A 24405-nucleotide genomic window follows, 5' to 3' on the forward strand; every position below is an offset into this window, starting at 1 on the left:
CAAGACCAGGAACAGCAAAAGCCATGTCCTCAAATTCAAGGATGAGACCCCATCAAAGGCCCTGGACGGGGAGAAGAGCCTCCGTGCACTGTGAAGGCATGCTGCAGCGTTGGATGCTAAATACGAAATGAAAAACAGCCCGTGTACTCTTGTATCTGCTCTTGTATTGGGGAGAGTGACCGACGAGGGGTGGACAAATGGATCTATGCATCTGGCTGCTGGAACGGTTTCTCACAATTGATTATTCTAACATTCATTTCATTAAAGGACAGAGATTCTCCCAAAGATACACAGCAATCTGGGGCCAATTTACTACATCAGACTCAAGACATGCTCACATTTCTTTCTTTGGTGTCAAGTACTTTTAAGCCTTTATCTTATGCGATGAAGTCATCAGGGAAACATCTCCTGGAAGCCTGAGTGCAGTTTCAAAGGATGGAATAAAAGTGAATCTACAGAGGAATGGGGAATTCCATGATAAAAAAAACCCACTCTTTCGGCGATAACAGAGGAAGTGGAAATTCCTAAAGCAGAAAGAATCGTGAGCGTACCGCACAAGTTCTACAAGCTCCATTTATTATCTGCACCTAAGTCGTTTCTACAATGGCAGGATGTTTGGTGGGAACTTGAACATGAGCCAATAGAAATGGTATCTACCTTTTTTCTTTTTCTGGACAAGGAACAGTTTATTCTCACAGCTGAGCAAAGGAGGAGGCCCAGCCCTGATAGCAGCAGAGGCAAGCCCCCTCCCAGCCCCAGCCCTGGCCTCTTGGTCCGGCAGCTGCAGGTGGGCTGCTGGGTTAGGAGCCAAAATACCCCCCCCCCATGGGAGCTGGGCTGGCCTTGGAGCAGCAGTGGGCAGCAGCAGCAAGTTATAGAGGGGCATAGGGAATGTTAGTTGGGTGGCTGATTCCCATCCCCCCATGGGTGGTGCTCAGTGAGGGCCTGGGTGGGGGTAAGGGGAATGGACTGCAAGGTAGAGGCATCTGGAGCAATTCAATGGGCCCGTGAAAATGCAGTGGGGAGTGTCACCCGGGAGTCAGTCAATGCCGGGCAGCAGGTTAACCCAGAGAGGGCGCAGCAGCCCTGGATGCACCAGCGGTGGCTGGGGACAGAGTCCAGCTCCAGGGCCTCATGGACGGTGTTAGAATACAGTGCTCCAGGCAGGTCCTGCTTGTTAGTCAAAATGAGGAGGGTGCCCCAGCCAGGAGCTCCCCCACCAACAGGCTCTAGAGCTCCCCCTGGCAGCCCTGCGTGCGCAGGCAGCAGGCACTGTCCACCCAGGTGAGGCCGTGAATGCTCGCAAAGCGGTTCCGCCAGTGGGACCACAGGCACTCTGGCCGCCAACATCCCAGATGTTCCCCCGGAATCCCTGGTGCTCCAGGGTCTTGATGCTGAAGCCCAGCGTCAGGGAGATGGTGTCGATGTCTTCCCCACTGAACTTGTTAAAGACAGTTGTTTTGGCAGTGTTGTCCAGGCCGAGCATGCGCAGTTGCAGCTCCCACTCTTTCTGCCTCATCTTCTTCAAGATAGTCAGAAGGTCATGGTCCCCGTAGCCCCCTCCTGGCTCCCATTTCTTCCACCTTTTGACATTAATGTGGGAGCGACCATAAAAGCAGGGGCAAGGCCCTCAGGACTTTCACAGGCTGACTACACCTTGTATTTCAGTCACACCAAACCACTCGTGGCCTCCTGACCTAGCTCTGCACTTCCAGGCTGCCCACTCTTGTCCCTATCCCTTAGTGAAACCTACTCGTTCTTGAAGCCCAAGTCATATGTCACAGCTCTGGGATGCCCTCTCCAAACGGCAGAATTAATGGTTCCTGTCTCTGTTCCCGTACTATCAGCTCATTCCAGTGGCGGTGGCTTCTCCGCCAGGCTCTCGTGGCTGGGTGGGAGCTCTTTCAGGACAGGGACACTCTCTTACTCTCCGTTGCCAACATCACACAATAGGTCTGAATGATTAGATATTTGACAGCTTCAAGATCTTATCTGCTCATCTCCTAAATGACACTAACAGCACAGTCAACAGGACGTTAGGATACATTTTCCGTGTTAAGATATGTCATCAAGACTGTTGTGTGAGTACAACAAAGAGGAACAACAAATTACATATAGCAGAGAATCCTTTTTAATGGTCCCCTAACGGCACTGGATTCTACCTTCTTTCCTTCCCCAGGAATTCCCCAAAGTAATGAAGGTGGCTCTGTTCAGACTTGGCTGGCCACAGATTTCCGCCAGATTTTTGTTTTCTTCCAGATCTGAGTGCATGGAAAAAATATCGTAATTTCCTCCTAAGCTTAGTTATAATTCTGTAGGCTGATTAGCACTGAGGAAACCTCAACCTATAAGGAGTCTGACAATCCAGTTGTTCCATTTGTTACTCTCATGGCCTGTTGGTGGTTGTTACCAAGACATGTCATCCTTCATTTTAAGAGCAACATCTAGACGCCTCTCAGAAGTTCTCCCGATATCTTCCCTTCCCAGTTCCAGGATCAGTGGTATCAAATGCTCGGTATCTTTTAAATTCCCTCTGACATCTATCAGGTTCTGATGTGACTGAAGTACACTCTACTAACAACCTCTGCATGTGCTCTGTATCCAGTCACCTGAGGCATGTCTCTAAAGCGAACTTGTTTGTTTAAAATGTTAAAGCAGTGCACTCGGCAGGCACTGTCAATGCCCACCAGGGTCCCCTGGGCTCCCATTCCCGCATGTGCACCCAGGAACTCCACCTGCAGGAGCAGACCTTAAAGCTGGCCTCAAGAGCAGCCATCACTCAGTGGCAGATGTGAGTTGGAGGAGACATACCCCAGCGTGCCAGCCCCTCAGAGGGGATGATTCCGAAAGCTGTTTCCTCGAATTCAACAGGGACTGAGCAGCCTGTTCAAACACATCCCTTTACTGGTTCTCTTCTCCTCCATACTCCACATCCCTGTTCCCTTAATGCTTTCCAGGATTACCTCCCTAATAACCTACTTGTGCTTGAATCTTTACCACAGGATCTGTTTTAGGGGGACACAGCCTACAAAAAGTACCAACACTGAAGCCACCTGACACAGATAAGGGAAGGCAGACCCATGGGGACACCTAGATTCAGGTGTAGTAAATATTCACAGTAAATAAAACACGGTCATGACATATTTGTGCTGAAGGACCTTTGTGTCATGGTTGTAATGAGCCTGAAAGGCCCAGGAAGCAAAATGAGCTGTCTTAAATCTCTGGGAGTTAGTACGTTCTATGTGTTCTAAAAATGGATTGAATTTCATTAGCTATTTCCCACTTCCACGGTATTAAATGTCCTTTTATTCTTCCCAGCACCATATTTCCAATAACCCCTGAAAAAAAGTACCCCTGGGGAAGGATATTTTGCAATCTTAATAAAGTCTTTCAATCCTTGGGAGACAATTGGCCATATTTTCATTCTCAAAAATATTAATTTTACTCCCTGAAAGAATCTTATGAAAATATTTGTATTCCTTGCTTGAGTTCCCTGGGAGGTGAAGTTGAAAAGCTAGCTAATAAAGAATAATTCTAGCCAGGGAGGGGGAACGGGTTCATTTTGGGGCGCACCGCATTAGAAGTGCCAGTGGGACCCCAGGGGAAGACCCTCAAAGGGCAGCTGGCCACGTGGGTCTGCAGCCTGGAGGAGAGTTAGGTCCGGCCTGCGGCTGGCAGCTGAAGTCATGGAGCGGGCGAGATAACATGGACATGCAAGGAGCTGGAAGACAGGAGAGTCAAGACTACTGGGAAGCAATGGCTGGGGGCAGCAGGAAAAGCCAGCCAAGCAGACTGACAAGCGACATCAGGAGAGGAACAGGTGAGAAGCACTTCAGGGGGGCAATGAGCACTTTACTACGAGCCAGCATGGTGTTTACTATTAGAATTCTGCCAACAGGAGCTATGTCATGTCTGCCTGGACAGGCGGAGGGGCAACGGCAGCAGGCAGGGAGCAGGGCGAGGCCGGGGTGGGGCAGGACGGGGTGCGCACTGGCAGAGCTGACCGTTCCGATGCCGACAGGCACAACCGAGCAGTCCCAGCAGAATTTCCGAGCACGTTCTCTCCGACACCTCCACACCTGACTTCCCCTTCAAATACAGGGCAATGCTGTACGCAATGAGCCGCTACCGAGAAGACAATATGCGCACAGGTGTGCACCCCAAGGAACCCGTCTAGGAAAATGGGACAAGGTCATAAATCAACTGTCACAAATGACAATTTCACCTGGAAAGGAGGAAATAGACAATCACAAAAGAGAAAATACCAATGGCTGTTTTACTCAGAAAAAGCACTCAATTTCACTAGTAATAAACACAGTAAAAATTTAAATGGGATGCTATTCTCACTTCCCAAACTGTCAAAGATTAAGGATCCGATGACTCTTAGGGTGTGATAAGCCCAACTTGCCTAGATATACACTATTTTAAAAACCGAACAGATATCCATAAAAGGATATTCAAAGTTCATATTTAATGGTTTAAAATAAATCAGAAAACAACTTACTTGTCAAAAATAGAAGGTTAAAATGATTCAAATATGTACCATCAGATAGAATATCCAACCACTGAATTGCTTTTTTAACAGGAAACTTAATAACATGGGGAAATTTCATAATGCAGTATTAAACAAAAAAGTAACTGAATATAAAGTTTTATACAGAGTAAGGGCTCAACCATGTGAAGCAAAGAATGTACACAAAGGGACATTCTTCGGAACCTGGCCACTGGACTGGCCGTGGTGATCCCTAAGGGGACTCATTTTTTTTCTTCTTCTCTGAATGCTAGTACTTCTCTGTATGAACAGAGATTATTTTGATAACCAGGAGAAAAACACATATAAACATCTTCTGGCAATTCTAGCCCAGCCTTAACAATAAGTACACAAGGGCTGTTGCTTGGCTTCAAGAGTATACCAGTGTTCATCAAGGACATGGGGGAAGATGGAGGTGTGACCTTCGGGTGGGTGAAAAACCATCTCTGCTTTGAGATGTGCAGATATAAATACTGCAAGCATAAAACAGAGTATTACAGCAGCTAAAGAAAAGTGTAACTCCTCGGGGTTTCCCCAGTGGCTTTCTCTGCAACTGCCCTCTTATCAAAATGCCTGACAATTTCTAGGATAGACTTAAATGTACCTGATGTGGGTGTAAATGGCCCATAAACTAGTTGCCCTGACCTTGAGTAATGCTAAAGAATCCATGAAAGCAAGTGACCACCAGCCTAGGCTGACTCTTTCCAATCCATAGCCACCGCATGGACATAAGGGGGGAAATGAACCGAACTTCCACTGAAAGCAGGGATAGAGTTTGAAATGAAGCACGAAGAGAAAAGGGTGGCGATGGGGAAACAGGAGGAACCAGCACTTTCAAATCAGTCACACGAGATGTCTAAAGTGGGTTTTCAGTTGTGGCTGCCTTCAGTACATGAAAGGGGTGACCTAAGCCGTGAGTTAATGACAGGAAGTGTCCATTTCCTAACCCAACTTGGCTGTGTGTGTAGGATAATTTGGATCAAAATCAGGTACATTTATTTCCAAGTCCCTCTGAGCTTTCCAAGTAGCTTTAAGAGGTTTTCATAGGCTGTTCTGGGCTGATAACATAAGGTACAGAGACGGGGGGACCAACCCTATCTTTACAGGTTGCTTAGCCCTATAACAGGTTGCTACCTGCGGCATGAGAGCACAAGATAGGGAAAAGATTACACGAACTTTATTCTGGTTATTGAATTAATCCAAAAGGGAATGCAGATTAAATCAATATTTAGTTCAGAAGAAGTCAGTTTATGCTAGGAAATCATGACAAAATTTCAAAGAGCAGACAGGGTGTTTACAGGGGAAGGGTTCTGGAACTTTTGAGCTATACTACAGCCTTGTTTGGTGAAGTAGGATTGCCATGGTTTGGCGTAGGAAATAAAAGGGGATACAAAATAAAACTGTATACAGCTACTACTTACCTATGTTAACAAGTGTCATATAAAAGCATAAGTACACTTTACAGGGACAATGAAGGAAACACCTCCATCCCATCCCAGTGAATATTCATCCAGCTGAGGTCAGTTCATCTCCTCCCTTTCAAACAGCAATTTAAAAGTGGATCATTAAAGTAAAAAGCTGTCTATGTAAGGATCATGGGCTGTCTACGTAAAGATTTCTTCATGTAGATGGAACTACAAGATGAGTGTCAATTGGTATTCCAAACCCACCTGCTGCAGGATTTGTATATAGCCTTTTTCATAGACTTTGGCATTGGATCAAAACAAAACCGTACGGTTACTGATGTGGGATCCAGAACATCCTTGTGGACTAATCCCATTGACGGACGGCTGAAATTCCCTGTGCAATAATCCATCAGACCGGGGACCAGAATTCACAGGAAGATAGACATTGGCCCCACCAGCACTGAGAAGAGTTCCTTCCCAAGTAGGAAAGCATGCATGCTTCTTAAACCCCCGGCTTCACCTCCTCTCCCCAAGACAAATGACTTCTCCCACTTCTCAAAAGAACAAAAGCCAGTACATGAGAATTCTCTTAACATCTTTTCCTGTACTTTAAGCTCATCTATGGCAATCCCACTCTTGGTCTGCCAGAGCTGCCCCAGCTCCTCTCCAAAGCTAACCCGTGGGCACCTGCCCCCAGGACTGTGCTTCATCAGTTAGCTGCAGCCCTGCCCACCCTGCCCTCCCACACCTCCCTCTCAGTCCTCATTGTTTCTTGCCAGTAACACCTTCCTACCTGGTCTCCTGGCCTCTGGTCAATCTGCCACCTGTGGTGCTTTCTTCACTTCTCTGCTTAAAAGAACTATGAGTATTAAAAATATTCTACCTTATTTTTTCCCAAAACTAATACTTTGAAATCTGGTGTGTATTTTGCATTTACAACACATCTCAATTCAGGCACTAAATTATCATCAGAAATACTTGATCTAATTTAAACTTTTTGTAAAGTTTACAGTTGAAAAAGTAGATCTGCATACCAAGTTGTCCCAAACATACTGAAAAGTTTTCCAATAACTGAATTGAACTATCAGTTCTAAATTTTAAGTGAACTATAACGAAATAAAATTAAAAATTCAATGCCTCAGTCACACTAGCCATATTTCAAGTGCTTAAGTGGCTCCACACTGGATAACGCAGGTCCAGAGCTTTCACTTTGCTCATTTGGTCAATTCTAGTAAGAATTCCCCCAGGTGGGGAAGGATCTGTTCACTTGTGAAGAAAACCCAGGAAGACTAACTGCCAGTGCTTCATGCTTCTGAACCACATGATGCGGTCACTTAGTTTATTCAGGTAAAAGATGATCTTCCCTGGTCTAAACTAAGGTAACATGATATAAAAGGCAGCTCAATAAGCCAAAGTTCGAACTCAAGAGATTTTTAAAACAATGGATTTTTGTTTTGGAATCAGATTTTCTGCCTCCCTTGTTGTGTCCTGATAAATTTATCAGCATATTTATTGAGATTCATTCGGTGTTACTTCCATATGCCCCATTCTATACACAGTATATCATTTAATCTCACAGCAAACTTGTGAGACAGGTGAGAACCAGAGAGGGTGTTAATAACTTGTTCAAGGTCATATGCCTAATTATAAGGTGTAGGGGTGGGATTCAAGCCCAGGAAGTTCTGATTACATTAAAAAAAAAAGCTTGTCCATTAGAAGCTCCCTAATATCAACACACACCCTAAATTCACGCTTTGCAAAGGCTTCTCCCAATTTTCAGAGCAGGCAGGGCGGAACAGAGAGGGTGTCGCCTCGCTGCCTTACCGGCGCCAGGTGCCTGGCAGAGCGGCTTCTCCACTCGTGTCCAGTGCTCCTTCCAAGATCCCCAGCATCGGGGAGCCACACGGGGAGTACTTTGGTGTCTACCATGTACCACACGCATTGCCACCTTTTCCTTGTTCAATCTTCCAAACCACTTTGGGAGGAAGCATTATCCACACAGAAAGGGAAGGAAGTTCCACCAGGTAAAGAAACCTGCCCTCGGTCCCGCGGCCAACTCGTAGCACAGCTGGGACCCCAACCGGGCCTGTGCCCAGCAGAGGCCGGGCTGCAGGCGGGGTCCGCCTGACAGCGAGGCGCCCCCCAACCACCAGAGGAACCTCCCTCCACCAGTCCATGTGAGTGACTGTGCACAAACAGAAAGCAAGGTCAGGTTTCTCTGATTCAGAGGCTGTTAATTCAGAATGGCGTTCTTGTGTCTGTCTGACTGGGTCAACTTTTATTGTATTTGTATGGGATGAATTCACAGTCAAAAAACAAGAGACACTGAGAAGGCCGGTTTTATCTGGCTAAGTCTTCAGAGAGGGGGACTTCAAGGGTGAACACAACTTAGCTCCCGAAGGCGCTGGCGGAATGGAACTGGCTTCTCCCCAGAGCTGGATAGACAGGCCAGCCTGGCAGCCACCCAGGGCGACAACCGCAGTGGGGACTAAACCAGCACTGGATGCACCAGAAACATGGAGCCACTTTACTCGAGTGAACATGCGACTCCTTACATACGGGGCGAGATGGCAATCGGCCCTGCTTCCGCTCAAGCAGACAGTGCCTCCGAGCAGAAATAAACACCCCTCACCAGTACAGGCCTGTCTCTGTTGAGACCATTTTTGTCTGTAGAACTGTATGAGCAAAAAACAGGCCTCACTACCAACCCCAATGTTACCTAGCTGACAGGCACCTGAAATTCTGGGCCTGAACCACGCATGAGAGAGTTACAATCAGCCAAATTTTAGGAAGGTTTATGAATACCTGGTTCAGAAAATCACATGCAATAAATCCCTCATTTTCAACATATAGGAAAAGGTATATATTTTTAATCAATAGTCTTTATTAATAGAAAATCAGTTTCTCCCACCTCCACTAAATAAATAAACAAACAAACAGATTATCAGTAATGGTGCCAACAATTAGTCTTCTTGGGATACCTACCTGTCTCAGGTGAACCCTGACTTTCCCATGAGAGAGAACTTTGCTAAAATAATTTCATAACTCACAAGTATTTACAGTTCCCATAAAACAAAATAAAATGAACCAACTTTCCTAATCTAATCCAAGCGGTAGTTGTTAGAACAACTGAGTAATATTTGAGAAGCCAATTGTTTAATTTATGACATAATAGCAATTTTTCCTTTTCTAAAATCTATAAGCTAAAAAGTCACCTTTCCACAAATGAGATGGTGTCTGTAAAGATACTCTACAAATCCCCTGTGCATGGACCCTCCTGCGTAGGAAAGTATCAGCTGGTCCCGAATCCATATACCATCCTGGCTCCCTTGGCCTGAGCTACATGCTCAAGTTCATAATGAGGTCCCTATAGGTTGAACAGGCCTTGATTTTCTTGAATGCATGCTCAACCCCCATTATTGTTACTAATATTTTCCAAAGGTGACCTTTATAAATTAAAATCCATAGAGTTAATCATAAATCACCTCTCAGTCAACTGTTTTCAACTTTTATTTAAGCAACTCCTCTACCTGAGCTGACACTTGGTAATAAAATGAGTAATTTGAACCTCTACTTCCCCTTTCTGGGAGGAATGATAACAAACAGTGAAATGGTCCACAGAGAAGCTCAAAAAGAAAGACAACTCAGTCAGCTATGCCTGTTATAAAGAGCTCTGAGACTTGTTTTTATGAATGGTAACAGAACAGATCATGTCAGAACTGAAGCATGGAAATTATACCATTAAATTTAATATCATTTATGAAACTTTACAGTGTCTTTTACAACATTCACGTATGCTCATCAAGTGGTATTTCAGTAACCCTCTCCCGACAAAAACAACATTGTGTTTACCATTCAGGGCCCAAAAGTTTGAAACACTGCACCTCTTTCAAGTAAGTTACTACCAACCTGGAAAGTGTTTGCAAAGAATCACTGACAATAAGGGTATCTGATTCCATTTACTTACCTAGTGAATTTGCAGGAATGCTGGGAACTCTCAATGAACAATTTCAGGAAAATGCCACCTGGAGAAACAAATCGAACAAAGTGTTGGATTTAAAAAAAAACACATACAAAGAAGATATCATGCAATTTTACATCTCATTAAAATAGATTTGTTGTTCCACTTATTTATGCATTCATTGGTTGATTTCTGTATGTGCCCTAACCAGGGTTCTAACCCACAACAACTTAGGCGTGTGGGGATGATGCCCTAACCAATTGAGCTACTAGGCTAGGGCTCTGTTAACTTTTTAAAAGCTAAGTTCACAAGGATGTCAAAAACTGGAGAAATAAAAAATGGTCATTAAAATTCTAACTTAGTAAAGAGAGGATCCGAGAAGTAAGAATTTATTGAATGATTAGCCTATTCAGAAATCAAGTATTCCTCTGGGTGAGTTCTCAGAGTCTTTAGGTAACCTTAAAAATTATAAGTCTATTAATACATTAAAACTGAGAATCCCAAATGTCTGTTCAGGACTGCTTTGAAATACCCAACAGGAATGGAACAAATTTCTAACATAAAGTATCACAGTTAACCATTTGTTGGAAATCTGCTGTGCGCCCAGGAATGTGTGGCATCAGATTGTAACTGGTCCAGACAGGCAGTACGTCCACTGACAAATGAGGAAACCGGTGTTGAAAGAAGCAGAGAACCTTCCCCAGTATCACACAGATCCAGGGTTCCCAAATGGCACTCCTTTTCCCTGCCATGGGCCCCTTGAAAGCACCCCTTCCATGATACATAGTCTCTTCATCACCCCCAAACAGAAACCCGACAGTCCTTAATGAAAAACTGGAAAAGAAATTGGCTAGCATATAAAAACTAACTTGTGCTTTTTGCATGTTTCAAAGTAACTTCTCCATTTCAAAATGATTAGCTTAATCATGCTATTTAGGACAATAATGGAATATAGCATATGAGTAAAACTAGAAATAAAGGGTTTAGGGTTTAAGAAATATTAAAAACACAATTAGGAATGAAGAGATATTTTTAACTCCATGTAAGATGGATTGAACAGAAAACATTCAACAGTGTCAATTCTATTAATAAACAGGAAAATAGGAAAAGGCCACGTGCCCATCTTCTATAATCAAACTTTCAAATATACCCATCAAACTTTGATAATGAAAGTCTATAATGTCAGGCCATGAATATCCATACTTATAACCAGATAGTTTAACAGCAGCAGCAGTGTTCATCCAAACTGGAGCTAAGGTTAAAAAGCCAGCACAGGGCTACAAGTCTCCATCTGAAGAAATTATTTTAGTTCAGTAGCAAACTTGAAGATATTGACAATAGTCACTGGGTTTCACTTTATAAAAAATAAATATAAAAAAGAATACTGAACTCATAAGGTCCTTTGTTATAATAGCTTAGGGGAGTTATGATTTTTTAATACATGTTTCTTAAAAAGTTAATTACTAGTTAAATTCCAAGCATTTCCCACAATTTAATTTTACTCCTTTAGGGAAAATCATGGGAAGTCAGGATCAGTGTTTTTATCTGGAAGTGGCTTCTGGGAAATAAGCCACTAGGACTATTATGAATGGGTCTGCTATAAATGGGCTTCTTGATGAACATTTCATTATCTCTAAAAGTTAAATGGCTCAAAAAATACTCAAACTAGCAGAGTTCAAAATCAAAGATAACATTTAAAAAATTTCTTTTGTTACATGCAACACATGCAAAGCTCTAGACAGTTAAGACAGCTCTCAAGACCCCAAGGATAAGAGAGAAGGCAGGGTAGAGTGCTGATTCCCACCAAACGCTTTCCAAACTCACCCTGCTGCTCAAAAGCACCTCTTAGAATACATAAGTTTAGCCAAAACTCTGAAGAAACTTATTTGGGAATAAGTTTCAGTATCATGATTAAGCTTTTCAGACAACAAAGTCATATCTTGTGAAACCACCAAGTTTTGATAAAAAAGACAAAACATGCCAATTCTGTGATTTTTTCATTAAATAGGGTGTTACAGTAACTTCTGTTCTTTGAAAAATGCTATATCAAAAAAAATATAGTAGACTAAACATATACTAAGTCACAGAGCCCTCAAAAGTTTACAAAACAATAGTGATTGTATTAGGCACTGTCAGGCACTTGACGGGAATGAACCCATTTACTTCCCTCAAAAACCCTGACGTAGGCACTAACCAGTACTCTCCCCAAATTAAAGACAAAGAAGCAGGCACAGATGTTTAAAGAACTTTCCAAAAGTTAGACGGCTGCAAGTAAGCGAAGATTTGAAGCCATATACATCGTCACATTTAATCCTAACAACTATATAATACAGGCAGGGCAGAAAATTTCCCCGTTTAAATCTGAGGGAAACAAATTCTGAGGAGCAAAGACTGAATTCCCCAAAGTCAGAGTACTAGACAGCAACAGCGTCAAGGACGGAGCCCAGAGCACGTAACAAGGCCAATGCTGATTTTTTATTTGCTTGTTTTTGTTTCAAATTCCTTTCATCAATATGGAACTCAATGTAGGGAGTGTGTCCTACCCTTACCCCCTGACAAAACAGCGCAGGGCCCTCCGGCGGGCTGTGGCCACTGTAAGAATATCAGTGTAGCACACACAGAGGCGGCACCATGCTGCCTCGTCGCCATTTTTCCATTTCTCTACGTGCAATTAATGTTCTTCCCTTACTGGTTGTTAAACACACAGGAGCTTGTAAAAATTAGAAATATTGTCTTTATCACTTGCCATTATTTTGTCTTCATTTTTATAGCTTAGTAGTCCACTTGGCCATTTAAATTATTCATAGCCCAATAAATGGAGGCATTGTTTACTCTCCCAAGTACTGTATTCTAAATAAAATGAAAATCACCGTTATTTTTGAGTTTAAAATGTTGACTTCCCATTCATCTCCATTTGAGTCTCATGCCTTTCTGGTCCACTTCCGGAGATCAGAGGAGAAACAATAGCTGCCTTTAGTGCCGGGGCACCCACGTGACAGGCACCAGCTCTATTTATTGAGTAGAGTTGCCAAAAACAGGAAGCAGAGCTAGTTGTAAGACCCCTTTCTCAATGATAACTTTTTATGACTTGAAATGGACTGATCTGAATTGTTTCATATTTATCCATAAAACTAGAACCAAGAAGTGTAAATTATCTTGGGAGTTAGTTATAAGGATAAATTTCAACTTAAATGTCATATTAAACAGTCACCCCCCAGTGGTCCAGGTTGCCTCTGGGACAGGTTAAGAGTCAGCTGCTCATGATCATAGAAGCCACGGAAGGGAGAAGTCTGATAACTGTCCTCTAACATAGAGTCCTCCCATGACCCCTGGGAGAGTTAGCTCACTACACCCATCTTTGGAGAGAATGAGAGTTCTCATGCAAAGCCGTGCATAAGTCACATGACACTTCCCTAGTCATATTCGCATTTCATCCACACTGTGAGTAGAGGGGTAGCCAGAGGGGGGCGAAGGCAGACACATTGTTTATTATTCCCATTTTACAGACCAAGAATTTGAACAATTTAAGTGGAATCACACAATTAGTAAATGCTAGAATCTGGGCTCCAACCTAGGCCTTCTGATTCCTAGCTCCAGGCTATTTCTAGCTAAGCAATATTTCAACAACCAAGACGTGATGGTTTTCAACCATGAAACTTATTCATCAAGGACAGGGCATGGATGAGCCCCCAAAACTCGGTCCCATCCATGGGACCAAGGGAGGAAGTGAGCATGGAAATGAATACCGAAGGAGATAAGCCAGAAGCAGCATATTCTAAGAAACCTCCTCCTCTCACAAAGCATCCCTCTCCCTCACTAAGAAGTGCTCTCTATTTTCAGAAGACAGATGCTCTGCTTACGTGTGTCAACTAAACGAATAACTGTCCAAATCCTGCTTTACTTATGGTCTGTTGATACAATAACTGCTTGAGGAAATTGGTTCCCATTTTAAGGGAGTTGGTGACAGCGTAAGCACAAAGAGCAGTGTCCTGTTTCCGCATCTAAAGTATGAATTTCTCAAAGACCAGGCTGGTAGTTTTTTTTAAAAGTCAATGAAGTGCATTGACTCTATTCTGACAACAGGTCCAGGATAACCTCACAGTTGTGTCTGACAACAGGAGTTTAACAGAAATGGGTCGGCCACTGAAGGACTGCTGAACTCTGCAAGATTTTCAAGGAAAGACAGGAGAGTGTCCAATTTCCCGAAACTGTCTACCCCGTAGAGAGAGTGGCAGGCTGCCAAAGTCTGGGCCCTGTTAACTAACCCCTGTGAAATGCTGGGAACCTGAACCTCTGCAATGCCTGCCCTGCCCTGCAACTCAGCCACAGAGCGAATGACTGAAGTTCAAGTTTCCAGAGGCCTCGCAGACTACGAGCCAAATGTTGTTAATCACAAAAACTTCCTTTTACTCTTAAGGAAGGAGAAACTTACTTGATTCAAAAATCGCATCAACATGAAGCTGTTAAAGGGTAAATTTTAAGTATCTGGGTAAAACAGAAGAGCCTACCAATGTGCCAGCGACAAGTTAGATTCAATTATACTGCATTTTTCAACACATCGGGTTTGTGCATCAGAACACTGCACACATAGCCAGGACCACATTTATTCACATAATTGTCAGCATTTCCCCATAAATCTACTGGACCAGAACCTTGAGAGCAAAACCAGCTCTAGCTTCCTCCTCTCTGTATCTCCTGTACTTAGCTCAGTGCCCGGCATGTAGTGGACATTTCATAAGTGTTTTCTGAATAAACAATTGGGTGACTGCGTCAGGACAAAGGCAGAAGAATATGAAGAAGAAAGAAATACTGGGTTATTAGGATGGAGAAAATCATCAAGCAAAGATGACAGCAAGGATTCCAGACTGGGGAGAAAACCCGAAAGACGAACAATGACTCTGCAGGCACAGAAGAACCTGGGGTGATGGCAACACTGTCCACAGGGGACCCCTTGGTGGCTGTGTTTTCAAAATGCCGGTGTCTGGACCACCCTCTGTGAGCTGAAATATACTTAAAATATGGATGGTGGAGGAAGGGGACAGGGGCAAGTGTGTATAATTGAAGACCACTTTAGGTAATTCTGAGAAACCCTCCTCCAGATGACAACTGCTCTTAATTCTCTGGCTTTTTGAAAAACCTTGAATATAGGGATGTGATCACTTTGCAAGACAGAAACTGCTACAAATGTTGTCAAGCACCACCAATATGTATGACGCATCAAATACCCCAACCACTTGTTTGAGAATAGGGACTTTAAGATGTGCAGACACAGGCTGGTGCAGGCGGACAGGTGGGGGGGGGCCGAGGCAAACAGGCAGCCGAGACTAACTTGGACGGGAGGTACAGCTAAACCGTTCCTCTGCTTGACATTTCTTAGCAGTCTGTGTTCAAAACCTGGGCATAACCTTTAAGTAGTAACAGCCCAATGTTTTTCAAAAACAGACGCCAAGATCACAACTAGAAGGAAAGGTACTCATTAAGATTTCCAAACAGGGTAATATGGATACATGCAGGCTGAAGCATACAGGGTGGGGCACAAGTAGGTTTACAGTTATGAGTACATGGAACAGAGTTTATTCTTGTATTATTATTTATTAATTATTGTATGACTTACCATATGAACAACTGTAAAACTACTTTTGCTCCACCCTGCATTTAGAGCAGGTAGAGGCCCTGCTCCTGGCTGGCGTCAATGATAAGCCCCTTGCAGTCCAGGAGTGAGCCAGCTTGACGTTGTGGAGTGTTACCTTGACACAGGTGAGGACTGTTAAAGGTGCAGAGCTGTCACACCATCAAGACAGCCAACTCACAATTTTGGAAATACCTTTCCTTTAAAAGATTTGCTGTAAACAGAGAGAAACCAGAGAAAGGGAGTCCGCATCTAAGCAAGGCCAGCTCTAGTAGAGAAATGGAGAGTTTGCTTTTAGAGGCCTGGCTCCCTGAACTAAATTTTACTGTTTTCATTATCTTACATATGCATAAAGACATTTATCTGTCCATTATTTTATCCACCCCAGACAAAAAATATCTACTGGGCACCTAAGTCAGGGTCTTACTTTTACCATCTCATGGGGGAAAGAGCCAGCAGGAACACAACTACTCACTCCCATGAAGTCCACGGACATGACTGTCTACCATGGTACAGGCACTGTAGTGACAGATTTAAACTTAAATCCACAGGGAGGAAAACTTCTCGGCACAGACTAAAAAGTAGTAACAAATGTGGCCATTGAGCTAAACTCAAAGGCTGAGTTAAATGTAATGGTCCAATTTCAAGATAGGAAAAAAAAAATCACTGGTTGACTTAGGCGGTTTGCTTTTAAGTTTGTGACTAACTGTAGCTTAACTAAAAATAACCACCAAAGTCAACGATGGGGAAACCAACGTCACTATGAGTGTCCCATTTAGGAGAGTTAGTCAAGGAGATGAAGGCTCAGCACCACCCAACCACTGAAGCAACTGGGTTAGGGCCGCTGCAGCTGAGGGTCTTCAGTGGGGGGCCCTGGAGGAAGCACAGTTCTTCCTCAATGACAACGAGAACATTCCTGTTTTTATCTTTCATTTTTTTCTGTATGAAAATTCTACTTCACATTTGTTTGAAGAAGGCACTCACTGTTAAAACCCTTTGGAAGCCACTGACCTCAAGCAAATTTAATCTGGAGATAAAGACAAACAAAAGTTTTAAAATTCTAATTTTTATACCCACCTTCACAACTGGATCAAGAGTATCTTGATGGTGATTGCCGTGGGGGTTGGTTGGTGCTGAGATTAAGAGGTGGGTAAGCTTTCTAATTCTGTAATGTTCAAATTTTGTATAATAAAAACTAATACTTTTCTCATCAAAAAAGTGTTAGAGATACTTTACTTCAGACTACCTGTCTTCCCTATTTTTCACAGAAAACAGATTTTAACTACATCTAATTGCTTCCTGGGCAACGAAGTTCTAATAAGGCGGACTATGTTGATGCTAAGAAACAAGAGAAAATGTTCCGTGTTTAGTTAAGAGTAAAAATCTATTCATAGAGAACTACTCCTTAGGGGAATTGTGTATATTGGAAACATATTATTTTTTTCCAAACAACTTTCATAAGATTCCTGTGTGCTCTTCTGTTTCAGATAAAAATCAAGTGTTCCACATTTTAATTACACAATGGTACTTAAATGAAGAAACAAATGCCGGGAACAATGGACTTGAAAGAGTTAACACTGGAGCCAATTTCCAATGCCAGCCCTTCCCCCAATTCCTAATGAGACCTCGGAGGGTGCATCCAAGCCAGGAGCTACGGAGCAGGATTTCAATAATCTCTGTTGGAACTCGGTGCGGGAAGTTCTGTCTTCAGTCTGGGGAGATCCACAAAGAGCAGACACTGAGACTGGCCCACAGGGGGTACGTCAGGGTTTCCTGGGAAAGACGGAGGCCGGGTACCTTCCGTCCACCACGAGGAGAGGCCAAGCCCTCCGCTACCAGGACAAAGGCCCTGCTGGTCCCAGGAGGAAAAGCTGAGTTCGGATGCCCTTCCACGCTAACTTCCCTGTGACCCACGCACACATGGGAGAGGCAGTTGGTCGGGGTTAAAAGTACAGTCTGGCCGCAGAGCTCCACTCGGCTAACTGACCCCCAGAGCGGCTGAACCCTGCCCTTGGCCTCACCACCCCCATTCTCGTTATAACCAAATGTGTTAACTGACTCTAGGTTCTTGAACTATGCCTCAGATGCATTTCCAAACTCACACACACACAGAAAAAGTGATAGGACGAAATCTTCTCCAGTGAGAGAAAACTTTTATTTATTTATTTACTTTTATTATTATTTTTTTTAATCCTCACCTAAGGATATTTTTTCCATTGCTTTTCAGAGAGAGAGAAAGAGAGAGAGAGACATCGATGTGAGAGAGGTACATGGACTGGCTGCCTCCTGCTTGAGTGCCAACGGAGGCTGGGGATCGAGCCTGCAACTGAGGTACGTGCCCTTGGCCGGAATCAAACCTGGGGCCCTTCGGAACCCTTCAGTCCTCAGGCTGACGCTCTAACCACTGAGCCAAACCAGCTAAGGTGAAAACTTTTATTTATTAATAGCTAAGCACTTACCAACAACTTTGACTATAATCAGTGATAAACAATAACTCATGACTGGTTTAAATCCCTTTCTCCAAAAGATTCTTCTGTCTTAGAGGGTGACAGATCCCTCACTGAAATCTCCTTTTCATGAACTGAAGACCATTCCTGTTAGAACAGGACAATTCTTCCTTCTGCCAGGCCTGCTGCACTCCCTGTGCATATTCCTCAGTCACCAAAGATTTCACGGTCCCAGCACCCTCTGAGTCTTACCCAGAGCTGCTGACTGTTACGGTGGGAGGACCTCAGAGATGATCTGTGCAAAGCCATCATTTCATCAGAGGGAACTCTAGTCCAGAGAAGTGAAATGACCAAAAAGTCTTGGTGGCAAAGCTGGGGACAGCAAACCAGGCACACCCTCCTAATCCTGTGTTCATGCCAGGGGATTAGAAACCAGGCTTCTCCAGTCCCCCAGCCCCTCACCAGTCAGCTGTGCCTCAGGAACCCAGGAGCCATGGGGAAGGAGGAGGCTGAGGGCCCCAGAACAGCTACAGATTATCTGTTTCATCATATTAGGGTTAAACACAAGACTTTGTTTGAAAGAAAGGGTTTCACAGTAAATAAACATCTTGAAAACCACCACATGGCAGAACTAACTTCAAATAAAAGGAAAGTTAAAAAGAGACAAAGAACTAAAAACATAGGGTCTTATTTTAATGAATGTGTCCTTTCATAAATGGAACAAGGAGAGAAAACAGCACTAACACCAAATGTTATAGCTTAAGAGTTCTCTCCTTTATTTTTGCCCACCCAGGAAAATGAAACAAACAAACAAACAAACAAAGACTAAGAGAAGACAAACAAAGGGAAGATGATGTATTTTAGTTTCCAGGTCCCTGGGAAAGTCTTAAATCCACATTGCATTGACTGAACAATTTCAAGAACCAGAGGACACTAACCTCCTAATTTAAATTCTTAAGATAAATCTTGACTAAAAAAAGAATGGAAGAAAGGAGAGTTTTCATAAATTACCTGTGGGGGGAAAAAGCAAGGCTCCCAATTTTACTTTTTGCTGTCTGCTGACCACTTTTAATGACTTTCAATTTCTCCCATTCCTAAAAACAATCAAACCCTCCTTACAGGTGCTCACAAGTCCCTGAACTGTATCTCTTTAAGGTCAGTAAAAGGGAAAACCGTTTGTCACTATGTGGTAGGCTAGAGCTGGATGCAATTTGCAGAAGTAGTAACAGCCCTGGGGACACTGGGAACTCAACAAGTCACCAAGAACTATGTTCACTGTGGTTTGACGTTCCATAAACAATCTTTTGACTTTTTAATTTCTGTCATTCTAGACTCATACTGGAGTCAGATAAATTAAAAATCTTGCTTCAGACAATCTTCTTAACTTTTTTAAGTTAACAGTTCCCAATGACATTGAACCAAACAACCTCTTTGCATTTTATAGACCATTTAAAGTCAGCAAGTTTGGTCATTCAGTAATGTGATCGTTCTTTACAGGAAGCGCCCTCAAGCTAAGCATAGTTCTTTGGGGAGTTTGTTAACAGGCTCAGTCAAGTCAGCTCTGTCCAAGCCAAGTGTCCTCTCAGTACCATCCTCCGAAAAGATTGAATGCCATATTCTAACCAACAAGCCCTCTTCCTTCCTTTCCCTCCCACTCACTCCTAACTTTCCACAGGGAACCTTAGCATACAATGCAAATGAGAGACAGAGCCATTTCTAGGCATGGAGTTCTCAACACGGTTTTAAGAAGTGAAAAAAGATAATGTCACTGATTTTCCTTATGCTCTAAGGACACATGAATATTAATATGAGTGGTTTTATAAACTTGGAACGCTACAAGAGCCCATCTTGGTTAGCCTCCAAGCCGACTCACTTAAGTGACCTAATTTTTATGTTCTACTTCTGAAGATCTCCAGGACAGAAATTCCACAACTGCCACTAGTAGCCTGACTTGTGGTTTAATTTCCTTCAGAGTCAAAGGGGACTGCTTCTCGCAACTTTAAAAAAAGTTAAACAAGAGCTTAACTTTTTAAAGATGTCGTGTGAACCCTGAAATTGGTAACTAAAACAACACAAGAGTGAACCAAGAACAAGGCTACAGGCTAAGCCAGACATCAGAAACGTGCCTGGCTTACTGAGCACGGCCACGCTGCTCTCTCAGCCCAGATGAGTCTGCACTCACCACGGCTGTCTGCATCAACGGTTCAAGTTCACAAGTTTAAGAAACAACTCTACAGCTCCTGGAAGGAAAGGAGCTCGTGTGCAATGAAGAAGTATTTCCCGGTCACTGGGGAAATCTTTCCCAGGCCTTCCATGCTTTCCAAATGAGGAAAAGAAATGTTGGGTTTTGATGTCTTTCCTTTTCTGTTTTTCTAAGGGTCCCCCAAGCAATATCATACTCAGGTTTCCTAGATTTGTCTAAAGGTGAAATGTTCCACCGAGCTACACTCCTTGAAACAAGTCTTCCGGAGATTCTGCCCTTGGCCTCCTGGAATTTTTCAATGGAACTCGAAAGAGATGTTTACCTGACCCCAAATGTTATCCTAATGAAAACTCTGTTTCTAATTCCCTGAACTCTTCCCTTTCTCTTTTCTTGTCATGCCCTCTGGGAAGGAAAGACAAGTACAGATGTTGGCTTGACCTCAACTGGCAAACACCAAGACAATCCAGTTCTAATAGTTTCTCAAGAGCTTGGACAGCAGCACAAAGGTATTCATTATGCTCCCTTCTCGGGCATGGGCCTCTGCACTTCACCTTTTGGGGGATCAATGTAAAGACAGGAAATGCCAGCGCAGTATCTTTGTGACAAAAACAAGATATCAATCACAGGAAGAATAGGGAATATTATGGGTTTTTCAAAGCAAAGAGAGAGCAGAGAAAAACAATGACCTAAGGAGCAGAGAGGAGGAAGAGAGAGACCACTTTCTGCCAGTTAAAGAATCCGAATGAGGCCAAGTCCAGGCTGTTTCTGGCCGGGGGGACTCGGGGAGTTTTGGAATTGGACACCTACAACCAGCGTTTAGTTGATAATTTCCTTTTTTGCAAGAAGGAAGGTTCCTGGTATGGAGGTTTTCACAATTCCATTTCAAAGGGTCACATTTACCCCAGTCTGGGAATGGCTTGGGCTGTTACATGTACACACACCGCTGGGTCATACGGATTTTAGGGGCTTCTCCCTCTGCTAGGGAACAGGCACTTTTCTCTACCTAGAGGTCTAGAGGTGACATGAATGGCTTCACATGAATGCCAGTATCCTCTTGGAAATGTCTTCCAGAAATCATTTAGGTACAAGGCTTCTGACACCACTCTACTCCACTCCATCTCAAACTCTAGGTTCCCAATAGCATGCTTGCTTCTAGCTACCTGTCCTGTAACAAGGCAAAACTATCCACCAACAGCCTACGTGAGCACTGGGGGGGCTCAGAGACTCCAAGTCCAGTGCCCTGCTGCCTATAAGGCTCCATCCTGTAGCAGGGAGGGAGTCTATTCACAAATGGCTGTGCTCTGGGCAGACCCTTTGAAGAAGGCGCTCGTTATAATACAAAAGTGTGGTTTATTTCCTCCAGCTTTTTTAATCTGATTCTTTAAAAGAAAGAGATGAAAACTTCCTTCAAGCAAAGCACAAAGGCCTCACATAGCCTGTGAAGTGTCCCCTGTTCAGTGACTTTGCTACTTGTTACAGTCTGGCCATTTCCCCGCACCATGGGCCTACCCAGCGAAACCAACAGAAGCCACGGCCAGAATATTCTCAGATCTCAGGACTGAGCCAAGCAGGACGATGCGTCTACAGAAATGCCCCTGCTGGTGTATAATTTGCACTTATTGTGTGAGTGGACTGACTGATTTGTAAGACTCCTGAAAAACTGCTCTGGAATCTCACTGAACAAGAATATTTTTCATTTCTATTGCAGCTGGTTATATCTAATCACGGACTTCGACAGGGATCTTTAGGTGAAGGAAAAGACCGGGCAAGTCACTGGAGCCTCCTCAGTTACAGGCGTCAGAAGGATGATGTTTGAGGATGGTGATGGAAGATGAATTCATACATTAACAGTAACATAGTTACAGGAAATAAGTAAGCAAATAAATAGCTGAATAAAGGTTTCAACCTTTTGTTTATCTTCATCCGGCTCAACTCGGACTGGCTACTTCTTTATCTATGGGCCATTTTGCATAAACAGGAGCCTAGAGTTAAAAAGGAGGGAACTTACTTTGTTCCTAATCCATGCAAATTTTCATTAAGTTTAGTATCAAAAGCTTAGCTGCTTTGTTTTGAAAGGAGTGATAGCTTTAAAAATGTTTTTTCTTTTAGATGCTTAATAAGGGATCTTTAGTCTTGTTTAAGATGAAACTCTTGGCAAGCAGCTGATTACAAGGACACTATAAATGGAGGTGGCATTCTAAGCCCATGATTTCAGTTGGGGAGTAAGAGGGGAGCTGACCAGTTTAGAATTTTCATAAAATTTGGTTTAATACTGAAAACGATGGAACAGAAGTCTCCTATATTCTTTGGGGTTCCCATAAGTACTTGAAGAAGAAAAGATGAGCATGAAAGGTAAGGCTAACAACAATAAATAGAATTTGCTGGGAAGTACCTCTCTTTAACAACGAAAAAGAGGGAAGCAGTGTCACCTCAGCTTTTGGGTCCTCCTGTGGGCCTATCTCCACCTGTTTCCAGGAAAGGAGATGAGATGACTTGCCCACTCCTGGTTAAGTGGCACAGAGGGATATAAAGCACTTGGTTCTGCTTGGGACAAAAATGCTCCATAAATCTTTCAAGGATTAATTATTAACAGATTAGCTCTGCACAGACTCTGAGTGCCCTTGGCCTTAGGAAGGCCTGGCGGTCAGCCTGAGCCATAGGCCCAGCTGTCTCTACTACTTGATGAGGTAGGAAAACCTTGAAAGTTTGAACTTGGGTGTGTTGAATGAATAGAAAACCTGATGAGAGTGGTTCAAAAGCTGTTATCCTTGGAAACCAGCCCCCAGAGAAGCTGTTGTGGCGGATGTAGCATGGGAGGGTCAGGAGTAGGTGTTCAGCCCAGAAACATCCCAGCCATGCACGGGTCCGCGGAGCCAGACCCTTCCGAAACTAAAACCTCAATTAACAATGATCATCATGAACTGACTGAGCCCTTGTGAGGTGCCAGGCACCGTGCTAGTAACTCTGTTTTACAGCTGGGGACACTGGGGGTTGGGGGGCGGGGGGGAGAAAGAACCCTGCCCAGGTCACGCAGCTAACAAGTAGCACGGACCCTTCCATATCACCCCCGGTGGTCTGCAGGGCCGTGAAACCTCAGAGCTAGAGGGAGGGAGTAAGAAGCCATTTTTCTACAGCACTTTCATCTAAGGGACTTGGGGAGGAGCCACAGCACCAACTCCGGTGAACAAATTCTTCGGGTTAAGTAGCAGCCTCACCACGTGGGGGCTGGCCGGTCACTGTCCATTTTACTCCCCTTTCCCTGAGGCCAGTTACTCACAGCTCTAAGGGCCTTTTCGGCACCTCTAACCCGGATCATCCATCACCCTGCCGCCCCGCGGGCAGCTGTGAGGATGGAGCAGGATGATTTTGTAGGGGTAAAGCGGGGCGCAAACAGTGGCTGGTACTGCGTCTCATCCCATTTGGTTTTCACGCCATCTCGCTGGCACTGGAGCGCCGGCCCAGCTGGTTTCCCAGAAGCACCGTGTGGACACAGGAACAGTAGTGTCCTCATGTCACGAATGCCATAAGGAAGGCCCAGCACATGGAGCCCCGCACCGCTCACGAGGCCGCAGGCCCCTCGTCCTCGGCTCCCTCCTCTACCCTTTGTCCCAGTCACCATAAACCGCAGCACGCTCCGGCCACTGAGCCTGTGAAGAGGGGCCCACTTACGGTTAAGTGTCCCGATGGTGATCCCATGCATGGCTGTCCCCCACATAGGAGACATGCACACTAAATAAAACAGCAGCAAAAGTACCAGATTTTATAGAAAAAGAAGTTTATCCTTAAATTCTGTCCCACTACTCAATTTTGGGTCCTCTGCTTATTGATATAGAATAAGCTGTGTTTTTTAGCAATTATTATTTGAAAAGCTCTAGAAAAGGGCATTTCAGTATAATAAAAACTAGAATATTCTATATATAATGGGATACTCTTTTTAACTGTTTTTGTTGCCTAATGAGTGCTTATTGGATTTTTAAACTCAATGAGCTTATTTCTTTATTGGAGGTAGGGAGAAACCTCGTAGCTGTTGCTTCAAAAGAACTGTTAGGCTATTGTAATTACTCCTATCCTTTCAATCTTGCCCTTCATTATTAGTAATAAAATAAAGGTATTGCTTATAGTCATTAAAGTCCCTGCCATACGAATTGTGGAAAACAGATATTAAGCAAGGCAATCCCGAATACCTTGACCTTTGCTAATAATATTAAACTGTCAGTTGCACAGCCAA

General features: G+C 43.7%; 1 protein-coding gene and 1 pseudogene across 1 annotated transcript in view; both read right to left on the minus strand.

Moving 5' to 3' along the window:
* Window positions 1-24405, minus strand: part of LHFPL2 (LHFPL tetraspan subfamily member 2) — a 128819-nt gene that overhangs the window by 57944 nt on the left and 46470 nt on the right. Inside the window, exon 3 of the mRNA XM_087815428.1 lies at window positions 9905-9962. The gene's annotated coding sequence lies outside the window, so the exon portion shown is untranslated. The remainder of the gene's footprint in view (window positions 1-9904; window positions 9963-24405) is intronic.
* LOC107535070 (ADP-ribosylation factor-like protein 2 pseudogene) lies at window positions 964-23877 on the minus strand (annotated as a pseudogene).

This window comes from Miniopterus natalensis, chromosome 3 (assembly GCF_054644295.1).
Source record: "Miniopterus natalensis isolate mMinNat1 chromosome 3, mMinNat1.hap1, whole genome shotgun sequence".
Classification (NCBI taxonomy): domain Eukaryota; kingdom Metazoa; phylum Chordata; class Mammalia; order Chiroptera; family Miniopteridae; genus Miniopterus; species Miniopterus natalensis.